This window comes from Ursus maritimus, unplaced genomic scaffold (genome assembly GCF_017311325.1).
Source record: "Ursus maritimus isolate PB19 unplaced genomic scaffold, ASM1731132v1 scaffold_7, whole genome shotgun sequence".
Classification (NCBI taxonomy): domain Eukaryota; kingdom Metazoa; phylum Chordata; class Mammalia; order Carnivora; family Ursidae; genus Ursus; species Ursus maritimus.
The window spans coordinates 46,805,829-46,818,292 of record NW_024426885.1 but is presented as its reverse complement, the minus strand read 5'-3'; positions in this window follow the sequence as shown (position 1 = coordinate 46,818,292).

Here is a 12,464-nt window from a genome sequence, read left to right as displayed (position 1 = left end):
CCCTGGGTGACTCCTGTATTGCTGTGCCCTAAGCTGAGTTTCAGGCCAGTCGGGGGGCCCAGCCTGCCCTTGAATGTCGCAGCTGTCTGCTCCCCCACCCCCCATTCCAGCGTGCTGCCCCACGGGGCTGGGGAAGAGGGACGTGGACTCCAGGCTGCAGATGTTCAGTGCTCCGAGAAGGCTGCTGAGCTAATCCCAGGGCTGCTGGCAAGGCTGGGCCAGAGCCTCAGAAGTAGGCTTCCAAGAGGCCCTCTCCTGCCTGCCGGCTGCCTGTGGCTCAGCTCGAATTTCCGAGGCCCTCAGCTCAGGAACAGCTGCGTGGCTGCCCCTCCCTGCCTCCCATCTCTCTCCTCTCTTCCCCCCACGTGAGTCAAACGGACAGTGGAGCAGGCTAGCCGGGCCGGACGGAATCCAGACGTCTCCCAGCCACTCAAACCAGTTCTCTGAAGCCTCAAGGAGCCCAGAGCCGCGGGGTCTCTCGGGCCTTTCAACTTGGAGACACGTTTCCCGCTGCTCTTCTTTTGGCAGAAAACCTCAGGTCCAGCTCTGATGCTCGCATTTTCGCCGGCCCTTCTGCTCCCTGGCTGGCTGCACTTTCTGAGATACCTCGAAGGAGTGCGGTGGGGCGGAACTGGACCTGGGGTGGGGTTCAGCAGCAACCTCACCTACGAGCCTCCCCAGCCTCCTCCTCCCGCCCAGGTCTCCACCCGCCTCTTCTAACTGCCTCCGTTCCCACGTCCCCGTCATCGCCACCCCCAGCAGGGGTGTGCATGTGTGTGCACGTGCCCGTGGGTGTGTGCTCATGACCAGTTTCTGAATGCGTGTTACAGGAAAAGCTTGTGTTATTTTACTCTCTTGCTTTTTCTCTTTGACACGCAAGGAAATAGACAAAAAGAGAGGGTGAGAATCTTGATTTGTTCACAGAAATAGGAAATGACAAAGCCAGGATATGACCCCATCTCTGATGCTCTGATGACTTCTGCACCCATGTCCTTTCTCCAGCCAACCGTGGTGCCTGGTAAAGACCAGTCATCTGCCCGGGAGCATGTGGGGCAGGGTACGCAATTTACCCCCATTCGGATTGGGAGCCCCACCTGAGCCATGGATGTATGTGCCCGTTAGCGGAACACATTTCAAGAGTGACACTGAGGAGAGTTTGATTTAGCTGGTGGGGACATCCCCACCACCCCAGCGTGCTGGCAGGAAGCATGCAATGCGTTGGCAGGATCTGTCGCCCTCAGGGACGCCTGGGTGGCTCAGTTGGTTGAGCGTCTGCCTTCGTCTCAGGTCATGATCCTGGAGTACCGGGATCGAGCCCCGCGTCAGGCTCCCTGCTCAGGGGGGAGTCTGCTTCTCCCTTTTTCCCCCTGCTCATGCTCTTTCTCTCTCCTTCAAATAAATAAATACAATCTTTAAAAAAAAAAAAAAAACGACCAAATTTCAGCTGGGTCCCCGGGCTTTGCCACAGGACTGCTCCTTTTCAGGCTGGGAGTGATTCCAGGTGAACATAAGGGTACTTTTCATGAGTGATCTTAAAATACAAGCCAGCGTCCGCTGAAGAAACCAGGTTTGAGCCAAGGCAGAAGGAGCGCCTGCCCTCCTAGGTCTGTTGAAGGATGACATGGAGGGGTCCACCAGGTGTCTCCCACAATGTACCCAACGGTAATTTTGATGCAACACAGTCCCTGTCTGTGATTACAAACTAAGCCCAAGCATGAACAATGGTCCCTTACTCACGGGGAACTTGCCTCACTGGTGAGATTCCAGGACTGGAGAGAAGTCTGCAGAGAGACTGGAGACCCGGGGCTTCCAGGGACCTTGGTCTCACTTTGAGGTCCTTGGAGTTCCCTATTGCTCCTCCCCATCTAGGTTTTCAGTGTGGGGCAATGCTGGACAGAGAATGGGATCCGGGCTCCAATGTGGCTCTGCGAGGGGACCCCGGGCAGGTCACTTATGCTCCGTGTGGGCCCCACCTTCCCCAACTGTCAGATGAGGCTGTTGGACAAGTAATCCTGCTGAGACTCTGGGGGCCCTTGGGGACTCCATCTGAAATGGAGAGGACTCCAAACCCTGGCCCGGGGGCAGCACCTACTCTAAGATGGTTGTATCTTGCCTGAGGCCCCTGGACGATTCTGCCCGCTACTGGTGGTTGCTTCTGGTTCGGGGCTGGCTTCTAGATCTGCTTCCAGAGATGGTATCATCACCTCATTCTCCAGGTAAGGAAGGCACCTCTGTTGCCTGTGGGGCCTTCCCTGACCCATGCCCTTTTCAATACCTCCATCTTCCTCTGTCCCTCGTTGGGAAGCTCCCATGTCCTCTCCCTGTCCTACCAGGCCTGCCCTTCTGCAGAGTCTCAGGCTCAGGTCCTCGCAGGACCCCCCATAACCAACCAGGTGCCCCTATTCCCTGAAGAATTGCCCCCTGCCCTTTCCCTCTGTTTCAAAAGTCTATGTTTTGGCGTGAAATAGTCAGGGGCCCAATTGCCCTTCGACTCCAGCTGGGTGACCTTGGACAGGTCACCTCAACTCTCTGAGCCTCAGCTTTGCTATTTGAAGGAGGGGCTACAATAGTAACGGCGACTGTAGCAGCGACCTTGTGTTGGGTGCTTGATCATGAGCCAGCTAGAAATCAAGTCCTTACATACAACTCAACAGCAAAGGAAAAAACAAACAAACAATCTGATGAAAAAATGAGCAGAGGACCTGCATAGACATTTCTCCAAAGAAGACATCCAGATGGCCAACAGGCACAGGAAAGGATGCGCAACATCACTCATCATGGAAATGCGAATCAAAACCACCATGAGATGTCACGGCGCACCTGTCAGAACGGCTAGAACCCAAACGACAAGAAACAGCAAGTGGTGGCGAGCACGTGGAGAAAAAGGAACCCTCGTGCACAGTTGGTGGGGATGCAACCTGGTGCAGCCACTCTGGAAAGCAGTATGGAGGTTCCTCCAACAATTACAAATAAAAAAATTAAAAATACAAATACTATATGATCCACTACTGGGTATTTACCCAACGAATAGAAAAATACTAATTTAAAAAGATATATGCTCCCCTATATTTTTTTGCAATATTATTTACAAGAGCCAAGACATGGAAGCAACGCAAGTATCCATCCATAGGAGAATGGATAAAGAAGATGTGGTATATATACACAAAGGAATATTTCTCAGCCATAAAAAATAATGAAATCTTGCCACGTGCAACATCAGGGATGGAGCTAGAGGGTATTAGCCTAAGTGGAGCAAGTCAGAAGGGGACCAGCATTGGAAGCCAAAAGTCCTGTCATCATCATTCAACCCTTGGGGTTAGCAGAGCCCCAACTAGAGTCATCCCCATAAAGTGCCATGGGGACCGTGAGTGTGAACGAGCCCATCAGGCACCGTCCTGCCCAGGCAGCATTATGACGGCCACATTGGCTTGCTGGGGCAGCTGCTGGGCAGTGGGTCTGGAAGAACCTGCCTTGCTTTGGCCTTTATTCAGATCCTATGGCCCATGGCTGAGGGAGAAGAGGATGGGAAGAGAAGGGAAAGTGGGAGGGAGGAAAAGGATGAGAATGAGCTCCCGCAGAAGCCTCTAAAGCTTGTGGCCGGTGAGTGGAGTCCATGGTCTACAAAGCCTCATTGTGCCTAAGTCTCACCAGAGCCCTCCTGACCACCATCAACTGGACAGGGCTTGGGCTGTCCAGGTGGGGAAACTGAGTCCCAGGAAGCAGCAGTGGTTTGCCCAATCAGTAGCAAAGCCAGGGATTGAACTTGGATCTTCTGATTCCCAGTCTGGGCTTGCTCTGCCTTCTAGACATCAGTGCGGGGCCTGGGTGCAGGCTTGCAGGGGCTGTCCTGCCTCCCCTGTGGGCCCATTCCACAGCTGGGGAAGGAAATGAGCCGGTCAGTCTCCTTCCATCCGACGGGCAGGGGACGGAAGAGCCAGTGCTGGAGCTGGGGTCCTGGTTCCAGCTGCCCCCCACAGCTCCCGCAAGCCTCTTCTGCCCTTGCAGCCTCCCTCTCCCTCTGCAAAATGGAAAACTTGAGTTCCGTGGCAGGTGGTTCCAGGGCCAAATGAGACCATACCTGGGAAAGGGGTTGCAGGCTGTAAAGCCCTGGCCCGAGGGAAGATGAGATCGCTAACTCCTCTGGCTCATCGCGGCCCCGGGGAAGGCGAGGTTGGGCTGTCCTGTCCTGCTAGAGGAGGGACTGGACCCAGTGTGTATTTACCTCGCCCTGCTCTGGGGTCAGCTTCAGGCTTTGTTGGCCAGGAACACAGCTGAACCAAACCCTGGCCCCCAGCCCTGGGAAAGAGCTACACACAATGTGCTTTCATCTGCCCACCTCCCCAGACACGGGCTAAATTAAGTGCATCCCAGGCGGTAGTTCCGTCCCTATAAACTGAACACACTCTTCCTCCCGCCCCCTCCCACCCGCAGCTGTGCCTTCCTTCCATCAGGCCCCATGGCTACAGAGTTGACAGGCACCCCAATCACAGGCCCAGGGGCTGCCCTCTGGCCCTTGGTTGTCCTTGGGTGGTAAGTGAGTGGGGGGACAGCATGAGGAGGGGAACTGCCCCCATACTGTCACCACAGGCTGAAACCCAGGTGGCATGTCGGGCAGGGCAAAGTACCCCCCCACAACCGGCCTTCCCCACTTGCTTCCACACATACTTTTCCAGCCCCTTCTAAATGCTGTGCCCTCTCCTCCAGGCTTGTGAAAGATTAAATGGATCCCTGCCCTCACGGAGCTTACATTCCCACCGGAGGCACAAAGAGAGGACCTCCTGGGTAAATTAAGCAGTGCTACAAGGTGGCCAGTAATTCTTTGAAAACAGAGAAAGAAGAGACCTCGTGAAGGGGTCAGGATGCCAGTGGGGTGGCGGGGGACAGGGTGGCATTGCAGTTTGAAAAAGGGAGGTCTGGACAGGCTTCCCAGGGAGGATGGCAGCCGAGGCCACCGGACCTCCCCCCGCCCCAGGATTTAAGGTTTTAGATTGCTGGCATCTGGCATTAGTTTTGACTTTTTCAGGGGTGGGAGGATATAGAGTGGTTGACAGAGCTATTCTGAGTCAGGCTCGGGGACAGCTCCTCCCTGTGCTGGGCAGCGGGGAGGCCCTTCTAGGGGTGGAAATCCCCCCTGGAGCTCAGGGCAGCTGGTGTGCCTAGGGCAGACCTGCGGTGGGGATCAGGCCAGAGTGAAATCCCCATGCATGCCAAGCATTTGGGCCTTATTTAAGACAAAAGAAACCCCAGTCAACACACTGCAACAGGCCTTCGCGGGGCATGCTGACCTAGCTAGCGGGGGCCCTGCAGCGCCTGGGGTCCATGAGCCACGACGCGTGTCCTGCTAGAGGTGGGGGTGTTTGTCCCAGACCTGCATACGCTCACACACACTCACACACACTACACCGCACACACTCATACATATTTCTCGTCACACATCTGTCCGCACGACAAGAACATACCCGCCACACACACACACACACACACACACACACACACACACTCCTACTACATCACCAGACGCAGAAGGACCCACCACACACACTCACACGGACGGATCCTCACACGGCATAGACCCACGACACATACACACCCCATACGCACGTACACAATATATCACAGACCCATCACACACGGGCACACAGACACACAACTTACACCCACCCACTACCGCACACACGCACACATGCCACATGCCTCCACACTTTGTCCCACGTAAGGAGCAGGCCTAGAGCATCTGCACACGCTGTCCCTGTCTCTGCCACTTACGTGGTCCAGTGAGCTCTGACTTCCTGACCCAGGCCCTACAATGTAGCCATCTGACAACCACTAAGAGTGATTGATTGATTGATTGATTGATTTGAGAAAGAGATAGAGTGAGAGGAGGGGCAGAGAGAGAATCTCAAGCAGACTCCCCACTGAGCGGGGAGCCCGTTGATGCAACTTGGGGCCCAATCTCAAGACCCTGAGATCATGACCTGAGCGGAAACCAAGACTCAGGTGCTTCACCGACTGAGCCACCCAGGCGCCCCCGTCCTGACAACCACTTCATCTCTGTTGCAAGGCAGCTCGGAGTGAGAAGGTCCGAATTTTCTATGCGTCGCTTCATAAAATGCCCACCAAGGAAGGGACTTTTTCTTTAATCACGTGGAGCTCTCTGGGACAAGGGGAAGGTCCTCTGGCCTAAATATCAGAAGCCAGGTTTTACTCCTAGCCTGCTGGCTACCGGTTACATGTATGTCACTGGGTAAAGATACTTTACTCCTCTAAACCTTAGTTTCTTCATGTACAAAATGGGAATGAAAACTGCATTTTCCAAACTTCTCAGCTGGAGTGAAACTCCATGTGAAATGGCTTTGCAACTTGAAGCAATACCAATACGAAACAAGATTGCCAGTAATTTCGATGAATTTTATAGGCTTTGCTGCCTAACCAGGCAGGAAGCTCAGGTGGGTGGGGGGAGAGCATGTCTTCTCGCCCTTTGTCTCCCCGGCTGCTTCCAGGAGGAGGCTTAATGGAGTCACATGGAAATTGAGATGGTCCTGAAGGCCATCTCTTCTTATTCCAGGACCCAGCAGGGAGTGCTTCTTGCCGGCAACCGTTCTCCCGAGGGCTGTCCGGGGCCAAGAAGTCGGGGTTGGGGAGAAGAGCAAGGCAGGGCAGAGCGCCTAGCTGGGGGGCGGGGGGGAGACAGAGAGCTACAGCACCACCAAGGCTAGTCTGCCTACCTGCTCAGGGCTGACACCGGCCCACTCTGCAGAAAGCACTGGAAGGACGCCTGTGCTGCGAGAGAGCTTCTCTGTGCGAGGTTATAGCGCCCTGAGCAGTCGCAGGGCGGGGGTCCTAAGCAGAAAGGTGGCTACGTCCCTGGGTCACACTGTAAAGACACGCAGTAAGCTCTTAAAGCTTCCTGGAAAATGGGGACTCTGTCCTTCTCAAAATCCACAAAAGGCTGTAATAGTTTGGGTGGGGGCCCCAGGTTCGTAACTCTGACCCACTGCTACTTTGTTTGGGTCTCTCTCATTGGACAATCTTAATGGCACTTTCTGGAGCTGAGGCAGCGGCCCTGTGGCTTTGGGGACCAAGCTCACTCATTCTAATTTCTCTACCCTGTTGGGGTTCTGCCCTCATCTGAGGTGCCTGCATTCCAGCCCAGGAGATCGTGGGGCAGCCTGTCGTCTCTGCCCCAAAGGGCAGGGAAAAGAGCCCTTCCTCTCTTTGTCACCCCTCCCCCCACTTCTTTCTTCCTCTTTCCGCTCTGCACTTGGGGAGGCTCACCCCTGTAGACCGAGTCCTCCTGGCTCCTGTGCCTCTGGTTACTGATCAGGTAGACCAAAGGGAGGCGCAGGGGGCTTCTGGAAAGCAGGGGAGCGAGTCCCGTGGTTATTCCTCCCTGGCTCCCCTCCCTCCTCACCAGCATGTCTCCATCGCCAGGTGTGTGACCTCCATGATGACAGTTCCCTCAGGAGACACCTCTTCCATGGTGCCGGCTCTCAAGGCGTCGAGAACACAGTTTCCTCTTCTAATTCCAGCAGCCTGGGGTGGTAAAAGCTTCCCACTGTGGCTAGTCTCGAGAGCCTCTCCATTTCCTGCCTCTTCCCCTCACCTGCCCATATCTCTGTCAGTGACCTATTATAACGTCATCGTGGGTGTCACCCGACTCTATTTCCTGTGGAGACCCCAACCCGTACAGCCCATAAACATCTGGACCAGATGGAATATTCTTGACTCTTGGTGTCTAAGCTCTGGGTCATCCGCAACAATCGTTCTCCCTCTTCTCTGCTTGCAGATTCTGCTTCTCCTATGGTAGTTCTTTCTAGATGTGCCATGTGTCGCTCCAAGCATTGGTCTGAATACCTTCCATTAAATAAAAAATGGCTATTGGGGCACCTGGGTGGCACAGTCATCTGGTTTCGGCTCAGATCGTGAGACCCAGCCCTGCCTTGGCTCAGCACAGAGTCTGCTTGAGATTCTCTCTCCCTCTCCCTTTGCCCCTCCCACTCATGCATTGCTCTCTCTCGCTCTCTCTCAAATAAACAAACAAATCTTTTTTAAAAAAATGATTTTTTTAAAAGCCTGAATGAATTGGCTGAGAACCCGAAGGGATGAGAGTGCCTCTCTCAGCCTCAATCAAAAACTTGGGGACCCCAGGGTCAGCTGTCAACATCCCTCTTTATGCAGCAATCATGTGAGCAGCCTCTCTCTAGCAGATGGCCAGCCAAGTCCTGCTTGTGTACTTCCAGAGATGAGGAGCTCACTACTTCTTGAAGCAGTCCGTTCTATTTACAAGCAACTTGCTCTAATAATAAGCTAGAACCAAAATCTGTCTCCCTCTCATTTCTGCCCACAGGACACAGTTGTGACCGTCACACAAGTCTGCTCCTTCTTCCACACAGCAGCCCTTCAGAGACTCAAGTGACTGTGTCCTCCTGAATCTTCTTTTCTCCAGGCAGTTTGTGTCTAATACAGCCTCCATGTGGACCTTGAACTTGAGTACCATCACAATTCACAAGGTTTTTGTTCGTTAAGTCCCACACCTGACCAGTGAAGGCTGCATCCTCCCTTGTTACTCCTACGTGGAACAAAACATACTCCATGGCCAGCAAACCATGGCAGGTTCCCCTCCTGTGAAGGCCAGCTCTGAACATTTCCATCACCCGTCTCTATCCTCAACGTCAGCCAAATTCCAAGACACTCTCCCATAATCTTGGACACACAGTAGGTGCTCGAGAAATATTCGTTCCCTTTCACCTTACATGGTGATCTCAATACCTTCATGTTATCATTAATCCAATAGAGAAATAATGTGTTTTCAGCACATACTAGTTCTGGAAGACACAAAGTTTTGTTTGTTTGTTTGTTTGTTTTAGATTTTGTTTTATTTATTTGACAGAGACAGCCAGCGAGAGAGGGAACACAAGCAGGGGGAGTAGGAGAGGAAGAAGCAGGCTTCCCTGAGGAGCCTGATGTGGGGCTCGATCCCAGGACCCTGGGATCACGCCCTGAGCCGAAGAAGGCAGACGCTTAACGACTGTGACACAAAGTTTTTTTAAAAATATATTAAGGCTTCACCAAAAGAAAAAAATTATAAAGACATGTTCCCCACCAACCAGGAGCTTAAAATAAAATATAAATAAGCAAATGAACAATGATGAGACATTGTAATAAGTGTTATACAGTCGCTCCTTCCAAATTTTTGCAAAATTATTCTGTATAGTTAGTTTCCTGGAATATTTTAGAGTGAGGTGGTATTTCGGTCCTCTTAGGGGTAACCAAAAACAGAACATGCATTTGTATTTTTTTAAAGTATCCTTAGATTCTAGATATAATATATCCTGAAGCACACCATAGTTATTTTTTCTAATTTGTACATTTAAAAAATGGCCTTGGAGTAAACAATTTTTTCTTTATTTATTATATCTTATAGGTACTTAGAAGTTTTCATCCCCAGAAGCTCATAGAATGACACTTTTAAAGTGTTGAAAGTAAAAAAAAAATCTGCTAACATAAAATTATACCCATTGAAATATACCTCAAAACTCAAAGTATGGGATTGTGGGAAAATTATAATGACATTATTTTTATTATTTTTTAAAAGATTTGTTTATTTATTTATTTTAGAGAGAGACAGAGAGCGTGTGCATACCTGGCGGGGGGGGGTGGCAGAGAAGGAGAGAGAATCTCAAGTTGACTCCTGGCTGAGCAAGGAGCCTGAAGCAGGGCTCGATCCCAAGACCCTGAGACCATGACCTGAGCCAAAATCAAGAGCCGGACGCTTACCAGACTGAGCCACCCAGGCACCCCATGACATCATTTTTTTTTTTAAAGATTTTATTTATTTATTTGACAGGATAGAGACAGCCAGTGAGAGAGGGAACACAAGCAGGGAGAGTGGGAGAGGAAGAAGCAGGCTCATAGCGGAGGAGCCTGATGTGGGACTCGATCCCATAACGCCGGGATCACGCCCTGAGCCGAAGGCGGACGCTTAACCGCTGTGCCACCCAGGCGCCCCACCCCATGACATCATTTTAAAATCTCCCCTAATCATCACATGTAAACAGAGCAAGTAGACAGCAAAACCAAAAACTCGTGGACAACACAACAGAAACACAAGATAGGGGCGCCCGGGTAGCGCAGGCGTTAAGCGTCTGCCTTCGGCTCAGGGCGTGATCCCGGCGTTCTGGAAAGGAGTCCCTCATCGGGCTCCTCCGCTGGGGGCCTGCTTCTTCCTCTCCCACTCCTCTGCTGTGTTCCCTCTCTCGCTGGTTGTCTCTCTGTCACATGAATGGATAAAATCTTAAAAAAAAAAAAAAAAGAAAGAAATACAAGATAAAATTATAGCAAAAACAAACAAACAAAATTCTGACAAGACTGATCAAGGGAAGAGATAAAAATGACCAATGTTGGGAATAAAAAGAAGACATTTAAACCCTACAGATATTAAAAACATAATAAAAGGGGGCCTCTGGGTGGCACAGTCGGTTAAGTGTTGGACTCTCGGTTTCTGCTCAGGTTGTGATCTCTGGGTCGTGAGATGGAGCCCGCTTGAGCTCCGCGCTCAGCACCACGGGATCTGCTAAAGTTTCTCTCTCCCTCTGCCCCTCCCCACGCTCGTTTGCTTGCTCTCTCTCTCTCTCTCTCAAAAATAAATGTAATAAATCTTAAAAAAAATTAAAAATTAAAAGATCATAAAGGAATATTACTAACAACTTTATGTCAATGAACTTGACAACATAGGTGAAATGAATTTCCTTGAAAGCTACAAATTATCAAATCCAAATTGTCCTATAGCTACTGAAGAAATCAGACCAAAGAGAATCTACAACTGAGTTATTTGAATGAATAAGAATATTTAGCAGGGTCATGGGATGCAAAATCAAAATATAAAAACAGCTTGCATTTCTATTCATCAGCTGCAAACAGGAAAGATACATTTTTAGAAGATGCCATTCAGAGTTGAAATAAAAGATACAAGGTGCCTAAAAACAAATTTTTCAAAAAGATCTATAAGAGTGGAAAAAAGTGTGAATCTTTAGGAAAGATATTAAAGAAGACAAGTAAAGAAGACACAGACCATAGTCATAGATAGTAATAGTCAGTATCTTAAAGATGCCAATCCCTCCCCCAGCTGACTTATAGATATAATATTATGATCCGTAAAAATATCCCAACAGGTTGTCCTATGAAATCTGAACTATCTTAATCTTATTTGGAAGAACCAAAAGCCAAGACACTCTTAAAGAACAAAATGGGAACATTACTTTACCAGACATCTAGAATTAATAGAAAGCTATAGCAATTAACACAGTGTGAGTTTGTTACAAAGATGAATTAACAATGACACGAAATAAAGAGGCCAGACACAGACCTTCCTTTGATCGGAAACCACATTCATGACCAGACTGCACTTGCAGATCTATGAGGAAGAGATGGACTAGTCAATAAATCACATCAGGACAAATTCTTATCCATATGGGGGGGAAATGGAGTCAGATCTCTCCTCCACACCGAGGCGGGGGTAATCAATGTTAAGAAGTTGTAATAAATGTGAAAAAGCAAAAATGGAATCATGTTAGAACAGAGTGTCATGACCTCAGTGTATACAGAGAATGATTTTTTTTAAACTCGGAAAGTGAAAAAAGTACAGGAAAATGTTGATAAGTACAACTACTGTATTTCTTTTCTATTGTTGCATGACAAATTCAACAGAGCTTAAAACAGCCCCCATTTGTGGGCTCACAGATGAGCAGCCCAGAAGCCCCCACATGGCATGGCAGGTGGGCTCAGGGTCCTACGGGCCAAAATCAAGGTGTTGGCCGGGCTGCGATCTCATCTAGAACTCTGGGTCCTCTTCCAAGCTCATGGGGATGTGACAGATTTAGCTCCTTGAAGTTGTAGGCCTGAGGTGCCTGGGTCCTCATTGGCTGTCAGTCAGGATCTGTTCTCAGTTCCTAGAGACCACCTGCATCGCCACCGAGCCCCTCCATCCTCAAAGCCAGCAACGGTGTGTCAAATCTTTCATGCTTTGAATCTCTTGACTTTTTCTGCTTCTGATCCCTAGAGTCAGGTTTGAAGGGACCATGTGACTTGATCAGGCCTGACTGGTTCATCTCCTGTTTGATTAATTCATACTCCATGATTAGTTATCACAGTCATATCTGCAAAATGCCTTTTGCCATAGAATAGGACACAGTCACCAAGGATACCTCGACATTCACAGGTTTTGCCCATACTCTGGTGCGGGTCATTACATCATGGTGGTCATCTTAGAATTCTGCCGACTATGACTACATTATCATGAATAACTTCCAGTCTTCAAAAGGCATTTATAAGAAGGTGGAAAAGCAAGCTACAGAATGGATAAAAATTTACCAATATACATAGATGATAAAAGAGTTGTATCTCAAATGTATTTCAAAACTCCTACAGATTAGGGGCGCCTGGGTGTCTCAAACGTTAAGCGTCTG